Source organism: Canis lupus, chromosome 5 (assembly GCF_011100685.1).
Source record: "Canis lupus familiaris isolate Mischka breed German Shepherd chromosome 5, alternate assembly UU_Cfam_GSD_1.0, whole genome shotgun sequence".
NCBI classification, from domain to species: Eukaryota; Metazoa; Chordata; class Mammalia; order Carnivora; family Canidae; genus Canis; species Canis lupus.
In genome coordinates this window covers 80826899-80850294 of record NC_049226.1, presented here as the reverse complement: position 1 = coordinate 80850294, position 23396 = coordinate 80826899, and the positions used below count along the sequence as shown (strand labels likewise).

At 41.0% G+C, this 23396-nt stretch overlaps 1 long non-coding RNA gene across 1 annotated transcript; it reads left to right on the top strand.

The window, feature by feature from the left end:
• The first annotated feature begins 5925 nt into the window (after nt 1–5925).
• LOC119872036 lies at nt 5926–22850 on the top strand. Its single transcript, XR_005358951.1, has 3 exons — nt 5926–6043; nt 13235–13328; nt 22447–22850. It is a non-coding gene; the product is annotated as an uncharacterized LOC119872036 (long non-coding RNA).
• The last annotated feature ends 546 nt before the right edge of the window (nt 22851–23396 follow it).

The window sequence follows — 23396 nt, the reverse complement described above, 5'->3', positions numbered from 1 at the left end:
GCCCTGCACAGGCGTGGGGGGGGAGGCATGGAGCCTCCTTAAGATTCTCTCTCCCTCTCTCTTTGCCCCACCCCTCCTACACCTGCACACACGCACACTCTCTCTGTCTCAAGTAAAGAAATTAACGAATCTTTAAAAAGTATTTATATATATAAATACATATACATATTTGTAAATATATACAAATATAGAAGTAAAAAAAATATGGAAGAATGTTAATAAAATTGTTAATGACAGTTATCACTGGGAAGGAGGGCAAGTTTTATTTTTTCTTCATATCCTTTTATGCTATTTAAACTTACTAACTTAAGGAAGTATTACTTTTTATAATTTTTTTGACTTAAAAAATCCAATGTAACCTTGAAAACCTGTGAGATTTTAAATTTTCAGCAGGGGGCAGCAGTGATTCTCAAATATCTCTGACGTCAGCACAAAATTGAGGATTAGGATTTTCAATTCCAAGCCCAAATACTGTATTTGAATCACCAGATTAAAAAGAGAACAAGAGGCAATAACCACAGAAAGCTTAAAACGCTGTAAGAATTGCTGTGACAAAACATTGTCTAGATGGTTCTTTATCAACATTTGTGTAAACTTTCCTCTGGAGGGTGCAGTTTTCTCATCCATTAAGATCAGAAGGTTTGATGAGATAATCTTAAAAGGGCTCTCTTCAGCTCTAACATTCAATGGCTTTGCGAATATAAATCAGTATGAGGAAGAAACAAGCCCCAGTGCCCTCTGAAATTAATTGGCTTATCAAAGAATCTGTTTTACGACCCTTAGCTGATCAGGATGAAATATTACCAGTTTATCTTTAGAGTAGATCAAAGAATACTTTTTTAGGGGGTAGTGGGGAGGATGTTGGTATTTATTCAATTCACTGATGGAGAAAAAGGAGAAGTCTCCCGCTCTATAAATGTTTAGCATGTGTATAAAGGTCATAGGCCTGGTGTTTAGAAATTACACACAGGCTTACTGAGGAATCTTCACTGGGTTGGCCAAATTAAACAGCAGACAGTTGTAGAGGAATAAACACAAGTTAACATTTAACCCCAGCAAGTCCCTGTTTGCTGCTCCATCTTTCTCAAAAGGAGGAGACCAAGAGAGTCAGCAGGCTGCTGGCTACGCTGGCAAGACCCTGGGCTCCTCTGAGAGCCCACCCATCTACCACTTTTATCAAGTACATATTTTTTATTAAAGAATAATTGAAATGCACTATCATATTAGTTTCAAGTATATACCATAGTGATCCCATATTTATACACATTACAAAATGATCACCACAATAAATCTAGTTACCATCTGTCAGCATATAAAGTTGTTACAATGCTATGACTATATTCACTATGCTGTACATTATATCCCCATGTCTTATTTATTTTATGACTGTAAGTTTGTACTTATTCTTCTTCCTTTTTTTTTTCTTTCTTTTCTTTTTTTTTTTTTTTTTAAGTTCAAAACAGGGCTTGAACTCAAGACTGTGAGACCTAAACTGATATCCAGAGTGGGGGACTTGGGACACCTGGATGGCTCAGTGGTTGAGCGTCTGCCTTTGGCTCAGGCTATGATCCTGAGGTCCAGGATGGAGTCCCGCATTGGGCTCCCTGCAGGGAGCTTGCTTCTCCCTCTGCCTGTGTCTCTGCCCCCTCTGTGTGTCTCTCATGAATAAATAAAATCTTAAAAAAAAAAAAAAAGGAGTGGGGGACTTAACTGCCGGAGCCTACCCAAGCACCCCTGGAAGTTTGTGCTTCTTAATCTCCTTCATCTATTTCATTCATTCTCACGCCCTTACCCCTGGGGCAACAATCAGTTTGTTCTTGTATATAGGAATCTGTTTCTGATTTGTTTAGTCTGTTCATTTGTTTTGACTTCTGGACTCCACATATAAGTGAAATCATGTAATATTTGTCTTTCTCTAACTTTGCTTGGCATAATACTCTCCAGATCCACAAGTGTTGTCCCAAATGGCAAGATTTCATTCTTTTTGTGGCCGAGTAATATTCTATTGTATGTGTGTAGCGCATCTTACCTATCCAGTCATCTATCAATGGACATTTAAGTTGCTTCCAAATCTTGGCTATTGTATACAATGCTGCAATGAATATAAGAGTGCATATGCCTTTTCAAATTACTATTTTTATTTTCTTTGGATAAATAACTAGAAATGTGATTGCTAGATTGTACTGTAGTTCTATTTTTATTTTGAGGAAGCCCCATACTGTTTTCCACAGTGGCTGCACTAATACATTCCCACCAACAGTGCATAAGGGCTCCTTTTTTTTCTAAACCTTGGCTAACATTTAATATTTCTTTTTTTTAAAGATTTTATGTATTTATTCACAAGAGACACACACACAGAGAGGCAGAGGGAGAAGCAGGCTCCATGCAGGGAGTCCGATGTGGGACTCGATCCCCAGTCTCCAGGATCACCCCCTGGGCCAAAGGCAGGTGCTAAACTGCTGAGCCCGCTAGGGATTCCTGGTGATTTCTTATTATGGTTTTAATTTGCATTTCCCTGATGATTAGTGATATTGAACATCTTTTCATGTGCCTTTACACACACAAACAATATATAATTGTTAAATTTATTTATTGAGAGAGAGAGCAGGAGGAGGAGCAGAGGGAGAGGGACAAGCAGACTCCACGCTGAGCACCGAGCCCCACACAGGGCTCGATCCCAAGACCCTGAGATCGTGACCTGAGCTGAAATGAAGAGTCAGATGCTCAACCAACTGAGACACCCAGGTGCTGTCACACATACATATTTTTAAGCATCTGAATCATAAATCTTTCCGTTATTTCTTCACAACCTAAGAGCTATGCTCCTTTTACAGATAACCCTTTATAAATTATAAAGCTTTTTTCTTTTAGCATTTGCCTAAAGTTACACCACTAATAAGTGGCTGTAACTATCTGGCTCCAAGACGCTAACACTATATGAAATGAGAGGACTCATATCATCAACTTGTGATCCAGAAGCTGTGAATATCTGCAAGAGTAATTGTGGATAAGTATATAAAGTGAGTGGCTGTTCTGTTATGAAGCTCTGTCCAGCTCACATGTATTTAGCACTCACTATGCTGCTACTCTTTGTCACGTAATGGGAATGAGAGAGTCAAAAAATGAATTAGAATTGATCACCACATTTAAGAAACTTCAAGTTAGAGGAGTGAAGAGCCAATGAGTAATCAAACATAACCTGTGGGAAAAAAATAGGAGAGAAGAAATCAAGGCAGCATAGCAGGATGGCTAAATCTATGGGCTGCAGAGTCCAGTCCTTAGCTGGGACCTCTTAAGCCAGTTTCCTTATCGTAAAATGGGAATGGTAATAGCCTCTAATATAAGTAATTGTTGTGAGAGATAAATAATAAAAAGCATTATTAAATGGCTTAGCCTAGGACCTAGCAGGTGGAAAGATTTGTTAGAATGTTAGTTAATAATATTGTTTGGGGGCGTCCAGGTGGCTCAGTCAGTTAGGTGTCTGCCTTAGGCTCACGTTATGATCTCAGGGTCCTGGGATAGAGCCCCACATTGGACTCTCTGCTTGGTGGGGAGTCTGCTTCTCCCTCTCCCTCTGCCTGCCTCCACCTGCTTGTGTTCTTTATCTCTTTCTCTCTGTCAAGTGAATAAATAAAATCTTTAAAGAAAATAATATTGTCTGATAAAGCTTAAGCAAAGTAAGAATCACACATATTACCACATTTCTGAGATGTCAATGCTGCTTTCTCAAATTATTCTGAAGCTCCCAGCACCAAGCGACCCCATTTCCTTGAGATTTATTCTTCGCCCTGACATGGTTATCTTGTGATCCTGCTAGAATGTCTCCAGGAAAGAATGATGTGGTAAAGGGGCCCCAGATCCCATGCACCAGGGGCTTGGGCTTTTTCTCAGGGAAGGGGAACTGGGACGAGGAGGAGCCCTTGTGACAGGCAAATCAAGACAAATCAACTTGGGTGTTCGTTAGAAAATTTCTGGGTTCCACTCCCTGAGATTTTCATCAATTTGCTCCAAATTGAATTTCAAAATACACTTTATTAATATTTCAATGTAATTGTAATCATGGGATGGGTTTCACATGATTTTATCCTGCAATCAACTCCCTTCCCAATCAGATTATTTCTTTTCTACTAAACACTGACCCACCTCCTTCCTTGTCAGTCAAGGACATTGCTTTGATATGCTACAGTGACTGTCCTGTTTAAGCCCTGAATCTTGGCATGACACATATGAGTTCTTTCATCTGAAACTCTCTGCCTTCTGACTGCAGTAGGCAAGCTAACACTTCTCTCCTCCAAAACCTACTGAAAACTCACCTCCTTCTGGAAGCCTTCCCTGTTGAGTTCTTTACTTTTGCATTCTGTTGTGTGTCATAGGTGCAGTTGGGACCGTTGAAACGCAACCAGGGAAGTGTTCTTAGTCTTAGTCATGTATGTGTAAGTTCTGGTTCTTTCCATTGGGGGCAGCATGGACTTTGTGGAGAGAGTAGGCACTCTGGAATCTGGCATGAATCTGGCACCACTCCGGAGTTCTCAAATTCATTCTGGCTGTCCTTTGTCACCTTGAGACTGCTGCTGCTTTAATCTCGTGGGTTGTCTGTCGTCTTCCATTCTAGCTTCTTCAGGCAGGCACCTGTCCTTTCCCTGCTCCCCTTTAGTTCTTTCCAAGAATGGACAGAAGGCTCCTTTAACTTCCAAAAGCACAACTAAGTTCATACCATGAGTCCCACCATTTACTGTAATGTCCTCATCTGTCAAATGGGGCTAATTATAGGGCCTTCCTCACCGAATTCTTGTAAGAATGAAATGAGATCAGGCATGTTTACCGGATGTGGCACATGGCAAGTCATGACAGATACTTCAGACTGGTTCTCTCAAAACCCATTCCAACCCCTTTCTTCCTTGCTTTCTGAACTGCAGGGAATAGAAAGCTAACACTTATTACATTTCTCAAACACTCTTGCAGCTCTGATTCTGTTTGTGATTTAGATGCCGTTATGTGTGAGACTTTAGAACTGTGAATTCTGTGGATGGAGAGGCAGGTGTGAAGCATCCATTTTGCTGGTGCTGGTCATGGCAAAGGCAACATGAAACTAGAGCCAGCAGCTGTTGGTGGCAGCTTAGCAATTCTGAATCTTCTGGATGGTGGCAGAGGCTGCGGCTTGCTTGTCAACCCAGTTCTGCAGTATAATTTTGGAAGTCATTCCTGGATGTTTAGCCTACAGTGTATTGTTAACTTTCTTAATGTTTCTGTGAGCTGGCCATACCCTTCAATTTAAAAAAAAAAAAGATTTTATTTATTCATTTGACACACAGAGAGAGATAGCATGAGCAATGGGAGGGGCAGAGAGAGAGAGGAAGAAGCAGACTCCATGCTGAGCCGGGAGCCTGAGGCAGTGCTGGGATCATGCCCTGAGCTGAAGGCAGACTCTTAACCCACAGAGCCACCCAGGCACCCCTAGCCATATCCTTCAATAAATCTCTTTGTGCTTAAGTTAACAAGAGTGAAACTTGTTCTCTGCAACCAAGACAGCTGACCAATACATAGGTATTCAATGAATGTTAGCTGTCACTTTTATTTTAAAACTTTGTTGAAGGCTTGGTGGTAAAGCAAATTATCACATTTCACGAATAAAAATTTAAAACTAGCTACGAGGTAAGACCATGTAAAATGATTTTTAGAGTAGCACTGTCCCATAGAGCTTTCTTTAATGAGGGAAGTGTTCTATATTTGAACCCACTATGGTAGCCACTAGTTACATGGGGCGACTGAGCACTTGAAATGTGGTTACCATGACTGAGGAACTGAACTTTTAATTTTATTTCATTTAAATCCACTTAAATTTAAAATTAAATAACCATATGTGGTTGGTGGCTACCATGTTGGAAAACATAGTCCTCGAAAGTCTCAACCTGACTCTTACAGCTCTCTCCTTCTCTAGCCAAGAAACGTCTTCAGTCAGTTCTTCCTCAATCTCCAGCTTCCAGCTACATCTTAATACTCTACAGAGATGCAACATGCCCATGACAATGACAACTTTTATATGGTAAGTTTAGGGTTTCATTGTCTCCAGTCTTCATTCTAGGATTGCATAGTGGCTTTTTAGTTGCACAATCCAAAAGTTCACTGAAACATTTTTGCTGAAATGCAGTCTGTCTTGAAAGGCAAATCTCACCCTTCACTTAAAGAAGGAAACCCATTTATTGTATTTTTAAAAATATGCATTTCCCATCATTTCTAGTGTTAAGTTTCCAAAAACATCAGGGTCCTATATCAGTTAGACAAGTAATTCTCACACTTTGCTGTGTGTTACAATCAGTGTGATAAAGTTTTTATTTGCCAGCCACACTCAGGGCCAATTAAATTAACATCATGGAAAATGATGAAAGAGAACCAAAAGTTTATCTGCAACACTCTGATTTTTTAAAAAAGAAGAGTGTATTCCTATACTAACTAGCAATTAAAAATCAATAAAAATATAGGAAAGAATGGGCAGCCCGGGTGGCTCAGCAGTTTAGAACTGCCTTCTGCCCAGGGCGTGATCCTGGAGTCCCGGGATTGAGTCCCGCGTCCGGCTTCCTGCATGGAGCCTGCTTCTCCTTCAGCCTGCATCTCTGCCTCTCTCTCTCTCTGTGTCTCTCATTAATAAATAAATAAAATATTTTTAAAAATAAGAAAAATAATGGTATGATTTTGAAAGAATTTATTGAGTTAAGATAAATATAGACTTAATATTCAAAGTTAAGCTTTTTAAAATCATTTTTGGTTTTTGTTTGTTTTTTTAAAGACTTTATTTCTTTGATAGACAGCGAAAGAGAGTACATGCACGAGTGGGGGAGGAACAGGGGGAGAGGGAGAGAATCTCAAGTAGATGAGGCAGGGCTCAAACTCACCACCATGACCTGAGCTGAAACCAAGGGTCAGATGCTTAATCGCTTAATCGACTGAGCCACCCAGATGCCCCTGTTTGTTTGTTTGTTTTTTAAATATTTTATTTATTTATTCATGAAAGACACAGAGAGAGAGAGAGAGACAGAGACATAGGCAGAGGGAGAAGCAGGCTCCATGCAGGAAGCCCGACGTGGGACTCGACCCCGGGACCCCAGGATCATGCCCTGTGCCAAAGGCAGACACTAAACCACTGAGCCACCCAGGGATCCCCCCTGTTTGTTGTTTTGAAAGATTTTATTTTATTTTATTTTATTTTTAAAAGATTTTATTTTTTTATTCATGAGAGACACACAGAGAGAGGCAGAGACATAGGCAGAGGGAGAAGCAGGCTCCCTGAGGGGAGCCTTATGTGAGACTCAATCCCAGGACTCCAGGATCACACCCTGAGCGAAAGGCAGGTGCTCAACCACTGAGCCACAGGAGTCCCTAAAGATTTTATATTTAGATCATCTCTACATCCATAGTGGGGCTTTAACCAACAACCCCGAGATCAAGAGTCATAAGCTCCAATGACTAAGCCAGCAGGGTGCCCCTTTTTTTATCATTTTGGTTGACTAGAGGCCACAAAGAAATCACAAAGCCACTTTCCAACAACTCTGCGAAGCTTCTGGAACACAAACATTCACAAAGAATGCAGATTTTAGTCAAGCTTCTCTCCCAAATTGGCATTTTCACATATTATATGAACAAACCCCAATAACAACCATAAACATTATATAGACCTTCCTTCCCATATCACCAAACAATTGAACATCCCGAGGGAAGCTAGAAAAAAAAAATATAATAGGTGTCCACGTTCAGTGTCAGATGGTCTCTTTATTGTGCTCCCCCCCCCCACCCCTTCGCAGATGTTCCCTATGAATGAACTTGGCTCTGTGCTATTCATCCCAGAGTGGGATGGTCCCAAAAAGTTTGAAGAGAGGAACTCATACTTCCTGAAATGATTCCCTTTCGACATTAATTCAAATTTAGGAAGGAGCTGCCTAAGCTTTTTATAAATACCCAAGAAACATATGTGACTCAAGACTGATTTTGTTTCCTTCTGTCCTCTCAGTGCCTCTTTTATCTTACTGAAGCGATGCTATGACTAGGTTCAGGACTGCAGTGAGTGACAGCTGGGAGCCAGCCCTTTCCTCCTGCACTGATTAAAATGCCCTGAAGCATTTCCCACAACTTCAGGACCCAGGTGCTTGGCAATTTTGCCAAATATTTCTTCCAACTTCATGAAGCTATTGTAATTATATCCGTTAATTCTGGATTAGATAACACATTCAATCATTTATAAATTAGGAAGATACCCAGAGCAGAAGGTGATGTGTTCTTTTGCCTGCATCCTCCCCAGCTGCCCTGCTCCCTTCCTCAGTGCTACCAGTTTCTGGTGTATCTTCTCTGAGAGAGGGATTTGATGCAGCTTTAAAAGAACATATTTATGGGGCACAAGGCTGGCTCAGTCAGTGGATCATGTGGCTCTTGATCTTGGGGTCTTGAGTTCAAGCCCCACATTGGGTGTAGAGATGACTTAAAAATAAAATCTATTTTTTTTTCAAAATATTTTGTTTGCTAGAGACAGAGAAAGAGAGAGAGAGCACGAGTGCCCAGGTAGACGGAGTGGCAGTCAGAGAAAGAGAGAGAAGCAGACCCTCCGCTGAGCATGGAGCCCAACGCAGGGCTCTATCCCAGGACTCTGGGATCATGACTTGAGCCGAAGGCAGATGCTTAACCGACTGAGCCACCCAGGTCCCCAAAAATAAAATCTTAAAAAAATAAAATAATACATTTATGCTTTCTTCTCCCCCTTTTATTCTTCTGTTTTACATTAGTGATAGCACACTATACAAATACATTTTTCAGTTGTTTAGTTTTTCTCCCACCCCTGCCACTAAACTGGAAGCTCCATGAAAGAAGGGATTTTATTCTTTTTTTTTTTTAAGACTGTTTTTTTAAGGTAAACTCTACACCCAGCGCGGGACTCCAACTCACAAATTCCTGCAAATCCAACAGAAAAACACCATACAGATTGGAACTGTTGGAACAATACAGATGATGTATTATAGAAAGAAGTGCACACAAAAAAGTACAAATTGTATGATCCTATTACTGTAATGATAAGTCAAGGACAAACAAGTCGAATCTATGGTGATAGAAATCAGAATAGCAGCTGCTTGAGGTTGGGGACATTGACTGGATAAGGCGCACTAGGGAACTTTCTGAAGATATGGAAAAGTTTGAATCTTGATTTGGGTATCAGTTAGTGTTTGCAGTTATCAAAGCTCACTGGCCTATACACAAAAATGTTAGCATTTTATTTTATGTAAAATATACCTCAATTTTGAAAACTTGAGAGAACTGGGCTCTGGGAGCATAATGTGTTACTCTCTGTAGATTCCAGTCACACTGCCCTTTTTTAAATTCCCCAAACACACTGACCTTTCCCACCCAACAGCTTGCATATATGCTGTTCCCACTGCCTGGAACATTTTTTCTTTCCTTTTACCAACCCACAACTACACCCATTCTCTCTCTTTCTCTCATACACACACACACACACACACACACACACACACACACACCCTTATCTTTTTATAATTCACTGTGTCAAAATACATATAGCATAGCAAGTGGCTGGAATGATTCCATACTGATATAACTTCTTTGAACTATTTTGCAAAACTCAGATATAAGAAGTTGCATATTTCTCAATTTTGAGGGGACTCAAATGCAACTCTTTCTCTACCTTTCTGGGTGGAGGTGGGTGATAATAATCCCAATCATTTTTGGCCACACAGCCCACTTGGCCTCCTGAGATTAGAGAAATACCTGGAGCTTAGGACATTCAGAAAAATTGGAGAAGGACCTTTGGTCCAGGTGATGGTTGATGGGATGCTTACTGTTCTGTGTGGTTTACTCAAAATTGGAAGGCTCAGACTCAGAATCAGGCCCAATCAACAGGATCCCAAAACCTAGGAGGTGCTGAGCCCTGAGTCTTCCTGGGGTCACCAGCCCCACCTCCATTCCTGCCGCCTTGGGGCTCTGTGTGGCATTGGGGTGGGAGTCCCTGTCATTCTAGAACTTGCTCTCCCTTCATCCTCCCAGTGGATTTGCACTTTAAAAAACGTCCTGTGGAGAACGGGTGGGAGGAGGCTGGAGGGGATTTGGGGAGACCTGTTGAAGCTGCTAAGTCCCCAGGTTGGACTCAGCCTCAGCTCCCATTAAATACGAAATGGGAAACCTGGGAAAGGCGAAAGAAATGTATTTTTTTCCAAGCTTCTAAGAGGTTTGCAAACAATTGGAGTAATTAAAAGTTCTCAGAAGTAGCCGATGGTGCCCTTTTCACCGAGGGAATGTGGGCCAAGCATGATATATTAAAAGAGAGGGAGCTGCTCTATTGAAGTTAAAAATAATCTTCTGTCACATGGCTAATTTGTTGGAATGCAGCAATTAAAGGGCTGTGGGCAGAGGGAGAGCTGGAAGCAGCTGGGGAGCTCACAGGCAGAGTGCACGCCCTGGGGGACTATGTTTGCAGAGAGAGACAACAGTGCTACAGCTGACTTAGGGCACCTTATCAGAAAACCCACAAAAGGGGCAGGAAGAAGGAAAAGTGGGGTCAAGTTCAGAGCTGTGACCCTTGAGCTTATCTGACAGTGAAGGGATGGGTCAGGACTTGTCACCTGTGCTCCCAGGATGCTGATTCACTCAGCAAGGATGAAGGCTTTCCAGTTCCCCCTGCACTTTGAAAATGCATGCCTTTGAATTCATTTCAAAGGAATACATAACCCGAAGGAGCCCTTTGATCCTAAATCCATGGGAAAACCAATCTATATGGTCTTGAGGGGAAAAGCGCAGGCCAGCCATACAAATCTTAGTTTGGGGAGCTGGGAATTTCTTTTATGTTCTTGAAAATTTTTGAAATTTTTTTTGGAATTTTGGAGTTGAAAGAGATTAAGTTTATGTAATATAGTATCTGAATTTTTCAGGAGAGACAACAGACTCAGGCTGATTTACTCAAGGTCACTCAAACAGCAAGTGCCAGAACCTCGATTATAACCCAGGATCTTAGCTAAAGAGGAGGGGTGTGGTGGTTAGGAAGTGTAGGATTCAGACTGCCCTGACATGGGAGCTGGCTCCACTGGCTGTAGAGCTGTGGGACGCTCTTGTGAATGCCTACTCCCTCTCAGTCTCAGTGTTTCCATCTGCAAAATGGGAATAATGATAGCCCACCACCCAGAATGGTTATAATGCATGGAAAATGTTCAGTGTAACATCTAGCCTAGAGTAAATGCTTAATAAAATGTTAGCTCTTACATCTCAGAGCTTTTTCTACACCACCCTGTATCAAATTCCTAGTGCCTTGCCCCCATCTGGTTTGGGTAGGTTTGTCTCTCTCTCTCCTTTCCACCTGCAACTCTCTTGGATTATATGGAAAAAGAAAAAGGGGGCGTCTGGGTGACTGAATGGGTTACATGGCTGCATTCGCCTCAGGTCGTGATCCCAGAGTCCTGGGACCCAGCCCTGCATCAGGTTCCCTGCTCAGCCGGAAGCCTGCTTCTCGCTCTCCCTCTGCTGCCGCTCCCCCTGCTTGTGCTCTCTCTGTCTGTGTCAAATAAATAAATAAAATCTTTAAAAATAATAAAGAAAAGAAAAAAATAATAAAGAAAAGAAAAAGAGGATTAGTCGCTTTCTCCTCGCATTTCCTACATTCTAACACACCCATGCTACTTGTCATCTCTCAAGCTATGGGCCCTCCAGGTTGTGCTCCCAGTATGGTTCTCAAGTTGCTGCTAAGCAGAAATGGTGCCAGCATGAAGAAGCAAATATTGCTGCCACAAATTCAGTTATCAGCTGTATCTGAATCTTTTAGAATACTTCATCAATTTTCAAATGTATAAGGGGCACCACTAACAGAAAGGACTCTTAACGTCCCATGGAGGTTTGGGCTTTAGAGTCTGACCACCTCTGGAAAGAGGAGGCCAAGTTCTATGTGGGCACATGTGTTGCAAGAACAGAAACTTACCTCACACACTAGCTTGAGGAGAAAAAAAAAAAGGAAATTATGTGGCTCGTTTATGTTTAGGTTTCATTTACGACTGGCTTCAAGGGTTTAATGATATCCTGAGGGCACCTTTCCATTTTGTTGGGCTCTATTCTTGAGACTCCATTAGTCAGACAAAATAGCCGTGGACAGCCTCAAGCTTTACTTTTCTTCAGTTTAGTATTCTTCGGATAAAGAAGGGGTATTGGTGCACCTGGATGGCTCAGTGGTTGAGCGTCTGCCTTTGGCTCAGGTCCCGATCCCTGGGTCCTGGGATAGAGTCTTGCATCAGGCTCCCCACAGGGAGGTTACTCCTCCCTCTGCCTATGTCTCTCATGAATAAATAAATAAATAAAATCTTAAAAAAAAAAAAAAAAAAAGAATGGGTCTTCCCCCCTACCCTTTCTTAGTTCTCTTTCCCTGTTTGGTTGTTTTAAATCAAGTGCCCATTCCTGAAACAACAGGGCCAGGGGCAATGAGCTTCTCTGGTTGGATGGACTGGATCACATGCCTCACCTGAAAGCAAGGGGAGGTGGAGCCTACTGATGGACAGTATAGCCTCGCATAGAGTAGGATAGGAACCGTTCCTTAGACAAAAAGCAGGGTTCTAGAAGAAAAGCAAAGAAGGCATATACAAGCTACTAATATCAAAGTCCAGCACGTATGTGCACTTTTCTGAGGTGGTGGTTTACAGCTTGCTTCATATCCTCAAAGTATTCTATAATCCAAGAAACACTAAGGACTTCTGTAGAGGAAAATACTTCCTTCCCTCTCTAGATATTTCCTTCCTGTAGAGGGTTATCAACACTAATGCTCTAGGCTCCTCTTTTCCCCTTTCGCCTTCTACACGTAGGGAAGGAAGAACATTAGGAGAAACTGGGCATGAGTTGCCAGTGCCTCCTCCCGGGCTCTCAGGACCAGGCCACGAGGCTGGGAAGGAGCACAGGTTCTGGTCTCACTCCACACAGGGACGGCAGCCTAGTCCACTGCTGCCTGGGATTAGTAGGAAAGTCTGCTTAATTAGGAAACAAGGGAGCCTATTGGGCTCACGTCCTGAGCCACACTCTCCAACCCGATGTGTAGCCATATTAGAAGATAATCCACTTTCTGACTACCTAGACCCCTAATGGACCCGGGGCCTGAGTGGGGAGGAGGCCTGCTGTCCCTTGAGGCCCCTTCTCAAAAGTCAGCAACAGCCACCAGTTTAGAACATCAGGGACCCATAGATTCATCTCACTTCTCACCCTGACGACATAGGTCCCCGCGGAGGAGCTGGTTGCCTTGGGAATGGACAGAGACCATGGAGCTCTAGGAGCAGGCTCTGCGATTTACAACAGATTTACAACATCAGGTGAGAGGAACTGAGGTTATTTCATGTGGAGGGGGGAAAAAAACCAAAGGAGGGATGACTTAATAGTGATTTAATAGTGGCCTTCAGCAGAACCATGCGGAGGGTGAGGCATCACTGGTATTTTTCCACAGTCTGACCCTGACCCTGATCATAGTCCCACTTGTGTCCTTCTCTGCCCACCTCTTGGAAAATGAATTGTTCCACTTCCACAAAGAGATGCAGGAGGTTGGGGCACACAGACCAACTTAAATAGAACAATAATTTGTTACTATTTCTTCTTAATCACAAAAGTAATACACAATATGTGAAAAGAACTAAAAAGATGCAGACAGGGATAAAGATGAAAATGAAAATCCACTCCAAGCCCTCAACCCCGAGATAGCTGTTGTCAGCATTTTGGTCTATTATGGTCTATTGTCCAGCTTTTCTTTCTTTTTTTTTTCTATATATATATTTTAGGAGTATTCTTTAGTTTTTAAAAAATATATAAAGATATTTCAAATAAAATAGAAATGTGTACGGGCAGCCCCAGTGGCTCAGCGGTTTAACGCCGCTTTCTGCCCAGGGCCTGATCCTGGAGACCCAGGATCGAGTCCCATGTCGGGCTCCCTGCATGGAGCCTGCTTCTTCCTCTGCCTGTTTCTCTCTCTCTCTGTCTCTAATAAAAAAAAATTAGAAAAAAAATAGAAAAGTGTAATATAAAAGATGAAAATAGTGCACTCTGCAATTTCTCTTAATATTATGATCTATGTGTACTATTAAATTGAATATTTTTTGTTGTTACCAGTTCCTCTTCTCTCTCTGGCCTTAGGAGTGATTGACATTGATGGCACTCATTTGAGAGGAAAGTACTGATAATTGTGACACCCAATTTAGAGTTGGGGAACTAAGGTTCTCAGACTTACCCACACCCACATCTAATGCTTGCCAGATTCCTTGGAGACTGGGACAATTTCCTATTAAAATAGGCAACATTGTTAAGAAAAGGAGGCAAAAAAAGTGGCTTCCATAAGTCAGGACTCTTGGCCTTCCTTCTCTATCAGAAGTATACATCGCATCCACCCTTAACTACTTTGGCCTCCCTAGCGCCAAGATTTTGATTCTGGGAACATGTAACTGCAAGTGAACAAAGAGTCAAGGGAAAGTTCTTTATCAGCAGGAGAATTATTTTATTCAATGTGTTTCCTTACATGAGTTGGACAATAAAGGGAAAGAATGAGAAGAAATAAAAGGCCAGTTACTCAGGCCACTTTTAATGAATCACCCCCCAGTGTCATTACCCATCCCCAGGCAGGAAAAGCTTGAGTTTTTCCATGCCAAGAAAAACAGAGGGCAGGAAGAAACAAATTACGACCTTGTTTGTGTTTTGTGTCTCAACTATTTGATTTATAGGCCTTGATCCAGTGATTACGGATGAAAGAAAATATCCCAGTGTCCCAAACCTAACCTGAACTTAACCATGGGTGGGTCTCACGTCCGCGGCTCAAAGTTAGCATGAAGCTAAAACGCTTTCAGAATAACATTTCGGGGTTAGGGGCTGCCTGTAGGCATTCTTAATCCAGTGGCAAGGCCAAATTCCTTTCCCACACTCCAGTTTCAGAAAACTCTGTTTAGAAACTTAACCCTTTCTCCCTCATTCGGAAGCTGGGTATTTATCTATTCAACAGATGGTTAGTAAATACCTACTGTGTGCAAAGATACTGGGGCTACCATGGTGGGCATACAGATCAATCAATACATAAGTCAGAAGAATGTGTATAGCCATGAGTTCTATGGACAAAAAGAAAACAGAATGACATATTAGAATGGGTAGCCACTTAATGATGAGGTGGCTCATAAATTTCCCTGAGGGATTGACATTTGACTTGAGTTTAGAGAGATAAAATCTGATTTGACATCGGGATGGGAGACCATTCCAGGTAGAAGGAATATCCCCTAAGGTAGACTCATGGCTGGCATGTAGAAAATAAACCATCTCAACTCAAAAGAAATTCTTGGGGATGCCTGGGTGGCTCAGCGGTTGGGTGTCTGCCTTCACCTCAGGGCGTGATCCCGCAGTCTGGGGATCGAGTCCCACAATGGGCTCCCTGAATGGAGCCTGCTTCTCCCTCTGCCTATGTCTCTGCCTCTCTCTCTGTGTGTCTCTCGTGAATAAATAAATAAAATATTAAAAAAAAGAAATTCTTGGCTATTAGGATTATTTTTCAGGAATTGATCTAGATAGAAAGTTGATAAATTCCTTTCTGAAGCTTAACTATATACATGTTCAGCGTCACCTGTAAGAAGAGAAATAAAAATCAAAACTACAGTGTGATAGCATTTTTTTAAATGCCAGATTGCTATAATTCAAAAAGTTTGATGACACCCTCTGTGGGGCTGTGAGGAAGCTGTCACTTACATGCATCGCCAGTGAAAATATAAATTAATGCAATTGTTAACCCTACAAATGCATATACTTTTGACCTGGAAGTCCTAGTTCTTTCTTTTATGGGTGGACAATGATGTAAGACTGAGGTTATTAATTACAGCATTTGAAAGGACTGGAAACCCAAATTTCCCAGTGGGAGACTAGTTAAGTTTTGAAACATTCATATCAAACAATGAATATTAACTATGGAAAACTATCCAACTGTATAAACAAATGAGGAAGCTCTCTGTATTACAGTCTAAACATCTCCAAGATATCATTAAGTAAAAAATGCAAGACACAGAACTGAGCTATTTTTTACATAAAAGTGAGTAAACTAAGCATAAATATTTATTAGCATTTGCAGAGAGAAACTCAGGACGGATACACACAGAAATTATTATTATTATTTTTAAAGATTTTATGTATACATTCATGAGAGACAGAGAGAGAGAGGCAGAGACACAGACAGAGGGAGAAGCAGGCTCCACGCAGGGAGCCCGATGTGGGACTTGATCCCAGGACTCCAGGATCACGCCTTGAGCCGAAGGCAGACGCTCAACTGCTGAGCCACCCAGGAGTCCCTAGATTGTTTCTATCAAAAAGAACCACTTACATTGTAAAAAACTTCAACATTTGAACATCTTTTTTCATTGGCTCCACATTTGGGAATTATTACATTTTATAAATGTATATTTTATATACATTTTATATTTTTTAAAAATATTTCTCCTCCCTTTCTTCCTGCCCTTCTTCAAACACTAATCCAAACTTCTCACATTGTATCTAAGTTCTGTCCATTTTTTCTACCATAGCTTCATTGAGATGTAACTCACATACTAGGCAATTCACCTACTGAAAATGTATAATTCAGGATATAGGCAAGATGGCAGAAGAGTAGGGGTCCTCAACTCCCCTGGCCCCACAAACTTACCTAGATAACTTTCAAAACATCCTGAACACCTATGAATTCGACCTGAGATTTAAAGAGAGAACAGCTGGAATGCTACAGAGAGAAAAGTTTTCACTTCTAATAAGGTAGGAAGGTGAAAATGTACAATTCAGTATCTTTTAGTACAGGCACAGGGATGTGCAACCACCATGAAAACTAATTTTGGAACATTTTCACTCCCCACCCTGTTAGCAGTCATTACCCTCCCCCCTTTGCCCCCAATCCTCTCAGTGCAACCACTAAATCTAATTTCTGTCTCTCTAAAAACATGACCCTTCTGGAGATTTCACATAAACTAAATCATACAGTATGCAGCCAGTTGTGACTGGCTTCTTTCACTTAGCATGATGTTTTCAAGGTACATCCATTAGCATGTTTTGTTTTTTTTTTTAAGATTTTATTTATTCATGAGAGACACAGAGAGAGAGAGAGGCACAGACATAGGCAGAGGGAGAAGCAGGCCTCATGCCGGAGCCCTATGTGGGACTCGATCCCGGGTCTCCAGGATCACCTCCGGTGCTGAAGGGGGCGCTAAACCGCTGAGCCACCCAGGCTGCCCTAGCATGTTGTTTTGACTGCTGAATAATTACCCACTGTCAGGACATAGCATACTATATTTATCCATTCATCAGTTGATGGAGTTTGGGATTATTTCCACTTTTTGGCTATTATGAACAGTGCTGTTATAAACATTTGTAAGCAAGTTTTTGTATGGACACATAGTTTTCATTTTTCTTGGGTATATACCTAGAAATGGAATTGCTAAGTCATAGGGTCACCCTACGTGTAACTTTGTGAGGAAGTGCCAGACTGTTTTCCACAGTAGATGCTCCATTTTACATTCACCCTAGCAGTAGTGTAGGAGAGTGTTCCAGTTTCTGTGAGTACTCACCAACACTTGTTATTGTCTGTCTTTTTTTTTTCTTTTCTTTTTAATGATGGCCATCCTAGTGACGTGGGGCTCGATCCTGGGACTCCAGGATCACGCTGAAGGCAGGTGCTCCACCACTGAGCCACCCAGGCATCCCACGTCTTCTATTCTTGAATGCATTTTAGGACTCTTTGTTTTATTGGTCTGTTGATTACACACATTATTGGTGAGACTTTATAAAAGCAGGCATTCTCACACCTTGTTGGTGGGGATGTAAATCAATACATCCATACGAAGGGTAATTTGCTTATGTTTATATACACATTAATATAAATGGACACATATATATTTATACACACACGTCTATGTTTTTGAAACACATGAAGTACTTATTACCTGTTAAGAGTAAACTAAGAAACACCAGAAGGGAAAAAAAGTGAGTGTTCTGAAACCAGGAAAACCAACCCCAGTAGAAACCGTCCTGTTTAACAGCTATTTATGCAATGATAGTTTCTCTCATTTCTCGAAATGAAACTGGGCTGGCTGTTGGGGGTTGGGCCCCACCGGCATGAGACTGAATGGGATGGTCCAGGGGGAAGCTCCAGAAGAGTCCACCCAACAGGCCAGGGATGTCTGGCTGACCTGAGGATTGGAAAAACTCTAAGATGCTTGCAACCAAACCCTCCCTGAGGCCATACCCTGAAGGATATAGGCTTCTAACTTTGCATCAACTTCCTGAAGCTTCCTTGCACTGGATGACCTAGGCCTGGCCCTAGGAAGGGAAGGAGAGTGTTGGACTGTGAAGGCTGTAAGAGTTTGTCTTCCTTCTGGCAGGAGAAGGGAATAGGTTGCCAGGGGATATAGTACTCTGAGAAGGGCAAGAGCAGATTTGAGGCTACTTCGTTGTATTCTGTTCGCGGAACAGGAAAGGGGATCTCTTCCCCCTCAAAAAGGTATGAGAACACAGGAGTTGTGTTTGCTGTCTGCAAAAGATGACACAGAATCCTTGTTTCTTGCTCTAGTCTCATGGAGCATGCACAGTGTTTTCCTTGACTGTTTCCTTTTCCAATTCCACTCTTTATACAAAAACAGTAGAATGAGTTTGCAAGGTAAACAACAACTTCCCTGCAGCAGATTCTCACACACTGATCTCACTGTGGGTTTTTTTTTTTTTTTTAGATTTATTCATTTATTTGAGAGAGAGGGAGAGATAGTGATAGAGGTAGCATGAATGGGGAGGAGAGGGAAGAGCAGGCTCCCCACTGAGCAGGGAGCCCAACTCCGGGCTCCATCCCAGGACTCTGGGATCCTGATCTGAGCTAAAGGCAGATGCTTAACCAACTGAACGATCCAGGTGCTCCCTGATCACACTCTCATCTGAGATAAATTTCAGAGCATGCTCCTGGACGGCTGGGGGGAGATTTTCTAATAAAGGAAACCCCCAAAATAAAATGTTAATGTAAAAATGTTTTATAGGGTGGGGCGCCTGGCTGGTTCAGTCAGTAGGGCATGTGACTCTTGATCTCAGAGTTGTGAGTTTAAGCCTCATATTGGGCAAGGAGGCTACCTAAAAAAAAAAAGAAAGAAAAAGAGAGAGAGAAAGAAAGAAAGAAAGAAAGAAAGAAAGAAAGAAAGAAAGAAAGAAAGAAAGAAAGGAAGAAAGAAAGAAAAAGTTCTATATAGTAGGTGCCATCTTTCTCTAAGTTTCTTTAGGAGGTGGGTCTCATTTATAGCATCTAGAAATAATAACTCCAAAATATCCAGCATTTCCTGAGGACACTTTGTGGCAGGCCCTGTGCAGAGTTTTGTACAATACTCATGTTGACACAGTACTTAGCTGTAGTTATTCAGTAAATATTCATCAAATAGCTTGGTAAAAATATCAAAGGCATTCAAGAATAGAAAATTATAGCTAATATTCCTCATGAATATAGATGCAAAGATCTTTTAAAAATACTAGCAAATTAAATCCAACAATATATTAAAAAGGCTGTATTGTAACCAAGTGAAGTTGATCCCAGGGAGGCAAAGAGGGTTAAGTTTTTTTTTTTAATTTTTATTTATTTATGATAGTCACACAGAGAGAGAGAGAGAGAGGCAGAGACACAGGTAGAGGGAGAAGCAGGCTCCATGCACCGGGAGCCCGACGTGGGATTCGATCCCGGGTCTCCAGGATCGCACCCTGGGCCAAAGGCAGGCGCTAAACCACTGCACCACCCAGGGATCCCAAGGGTTAAGTTTTTCAAAACCATCCAAAGTAATTCACCATATTAACAGACTACAGGAGAAAAATCCTATGATCATCCCAAAAGATGCAGAAAAAAATATTTGACAGGATTCAATATTCTTTTATGATAAAAAAAATAGGAAACTAGAAACACAGGGAAATTCTGCTTTGTATCTGATAAAGGGCATCAACTGAAAAAATCTATAGACAACATCATATTTAATCATGAAAGACTGAATACTTTCCTTCTAAGTTTGGGAACAAGGCAAGGATGCTCATTTCATCGTTTTTACTTAATGTTGTACTAGAAGTCCCAGCCAGAAAATAAGGCAAGAAAAAAAAGAAAAAGCACACAGATTAGAAAGGCGGAAGTAAATTGTCTTTATTAGTAGACAACATGATAGCTACATAGGTTATTCTAAGTATACTAAACATCCACTAGAATTCTAGGTGAATTTAGCAGGGTCATAGGACACTTAAGTCAGTGTACAAAATCAATTCTATTTCTCTATTATAGCTGCAAACAACTGAAAACTGAAATAGCTCCACTTATAATAGCATAAAAATCATAAAATATTTAGGACTAAACTTAACAAAAGATGCAAAGGACCTTCATGCTGAAAACTGCAAATTAAAATAAGATTCAAATAAATGGAGCAGTACACCATATTTGTGGATTATGAGAGTCAGGGTTGTTAAGATGTTTATTCTCTATAAATTAGTCTGCAAGCATTTATAGAAATTAACAGGCTGACTTAAAAATTATCTTTTTGATTCTGGGATAATCTTAGATTTACAAAAGAGTTCCAAAAATAGTACAGAGGGTTCTTCTATACCCCTCACCCAGTTTCCCATAATATTTACATCTTACATTTACTATAGTACTTTTGTCAAAACTAAGAAATCAACACTGGAACATTACTATTACTTTTTCTGGATTTCACTGTTTTTTCTCTAATGTCCTTTTTTTGTTGTTGTAGGAGCCAGTCCTGGATATGACATTGCATTTAGTTGTCATATGTCCTTAGTCCACCTGGGTCTGTGACAATTTCTAAGTGTTTCCTTGTTTTGTTTGCTTTTAATAAGTTTGACAGTTTTGAGGAATACTGGTCAGGTATTTTGTAGAATGTACCTCAATTTGGGTTTGTCTCATGTTTTTCTCATGCTTCCACTGGGATCAAGAGTTTTTGGGAAGACTACATAGTGATGAAGTGCTCTCTTTATCACATACCATGCTATCAACATGACTTATCACTGGTGACATTAACTTTGCTTACTTGGTTCAACAAGCTGATTTTAAAATTTATGTGGAACCACAAAAGATCTAAAATAGCAGAAATAATTTTGAAAAATAAGAGCAAAGGTGAAGGATTTACATTGACTGACTTCAAGCTTTACTACAAAGCTAGGGTAGACAAGACAGTGTGGACTTGGCCTTAGAATAGACAAAACACTGAACAGAATAGAAAGTTCAGAAAAAGACCCACACTGGTATGGAAAATCCATTTTCAAGAAAAACATGAAGATAATTCATTGGGGAATTATGTTTGCATCAAATGGTATTGGTACAATTGGGTATCCACCTGGAAAAAAAGAGATCAAGAAAGCTACCTAATATTAACCAAGTTTGTAAGTGGCAGGGATGGGGATTCCCAGTTAGACTTTCTGGCTAACACGCAGTAATGGTGAATATGAATTTAATAATCATACAGTTAGGCCACATTATTTTTCCGAATCAAATTCAATCTGAGGTCATACTTTTTTTTCTTTCTTTCTTTCTTTCTTTCTTTCTTTCTTTCTTTCTTTCTTTCTTTCTTTCTTTCTTTCATATTTATTATAGTCACACACAGAGAGAGAGAGAGAGGCAGAGACACAGGCAGAGGGAGAAGCAGGCTCCATGCACCGGGAGCCCGATGTGGGACTCAATCCCGGGTCTCCAGGATCGCGCCCTGGGCCAAAGGCAGGCGCCAAATCGCTGCGCCACCCAGGGATCCCCCGAGGTCATACTTTTATTTATTTTTTATATTTTTAAGGATTTTATTTGAGAGAGAGAGAGATCATGAGCAAGTGGGGAAGGGCAGAGGGAGAAGCAGAATCCCCGCTGAGCGGAGACCCCAATGTGGGACTCGATTCCAGGACCCCTGGATCATAATCACAAAATTATGCAAACATAATTCCCCAATGAATTATCTTCATGTTTTTCTTGAAACAGGCGGATGCTTAACCGTCTGAGCCATCCAGGTGTCCAGAGGTCATACTTTTAAACAATGTAAATGTTTTAAAGTAGAAGAAAAACTGAAGAAATGTACCTGATTCAAGGAAACTAAGGAGACATAAGTAAATGCAATGTGTGATCCTGGATTTGTATGAATGTTGAATTCCTTGAATTTGAAAATCATACTGGGTGGGGGGGCACCGGGGTGGAGAGGGCATCTGGGTGGCTCACCAGTTAAGCATTTGCTTTTGGCTCAGATCGTGATCCCGGAGTCCTGGGATCAAGTACCACATCGGGCTCCCCCCGAGGGGAGCCTGCTTCTCCCTCTGCCTGTGTCTCTGCCTCTCTCTCTCCCTCTCTGTGTCTCCCATGAATAAATAAATAAAATTAAAAAAAAAAGAAGAAAATCATACTGGGGTTATGTAAGACTATGTTCTTGTTCTTAGGAAATACGGAATTATTTGAAGGTGAAGGTCACGATGTCTGCAACCTGTTCTGAAATGGTCTAACATTATTCACAACAGCAATAATAAATATATATGGAAGAAATCAAATATGGAAAAATAGTCACAGTTAGTAATCTATGTTAAAAGTATATGGAAGTTCATTGTATTATTCTTTCACTGAACCTGTTTGAAATTCTAAAAAAAAAAAAAAAGGAATTTAAATATTAAAAAAAACAAGTTAGAAAATAAATAAAATCTTAAAAAAAAAAAAAAAAACAAGTTAGTGTGATCCTAATTCCATTTGGCACGATGATGAAAAATTCAGTCTTACTCATTTATGGGAGCAGTTCGCTCCTCCTCAGGGGTTTTACATAGTGCAAAACATTCAGGAAGGGCACTCTAGCCTTCAGGCCACATGGCTCACTTCCCAAAAGCTCTGTTGTAGAGCTGATAGATTCTGCACTGGGTCTCAAGTAGTCTGCTAGCTGGGAGCCCTGCACAGAAGGTCTGATCTCCCTGTGTACAGTACGTAGCCCTTTCCCTCTGATGGCCTCTTGCCTCCCCTGCTCCCCTTCCTCTCCAACTCTGTCCCTTTGAGGAAACTTGTGGGTTTCCTGTTGCTGTTACTGGAGGAATCCCAAACCACTTTTTTTCTTCCCAGTCTCAGAAAACCTGCTTTTGATATTATGGTACTCCAAATATATTTCTCTAACCTTTCCCTTTGTTGAGAAGTTCTTTTACACTACCATCTTAGGGTCTTTACAAACACTATTGGACTCGGTTTCCTAAAGGTGGAGATAGTAAAGGAAATGCTATGTAATTTTACTAATTTATTGTATAAGAGATAAAGACATATCTGCTTCAGAAAAAGTTCAGCATTTCCCAAAATTGTCTACAGATCACTTGCATCAGAGTCATCACAAATACTTGTTAAAAATGTTCATTTCTGG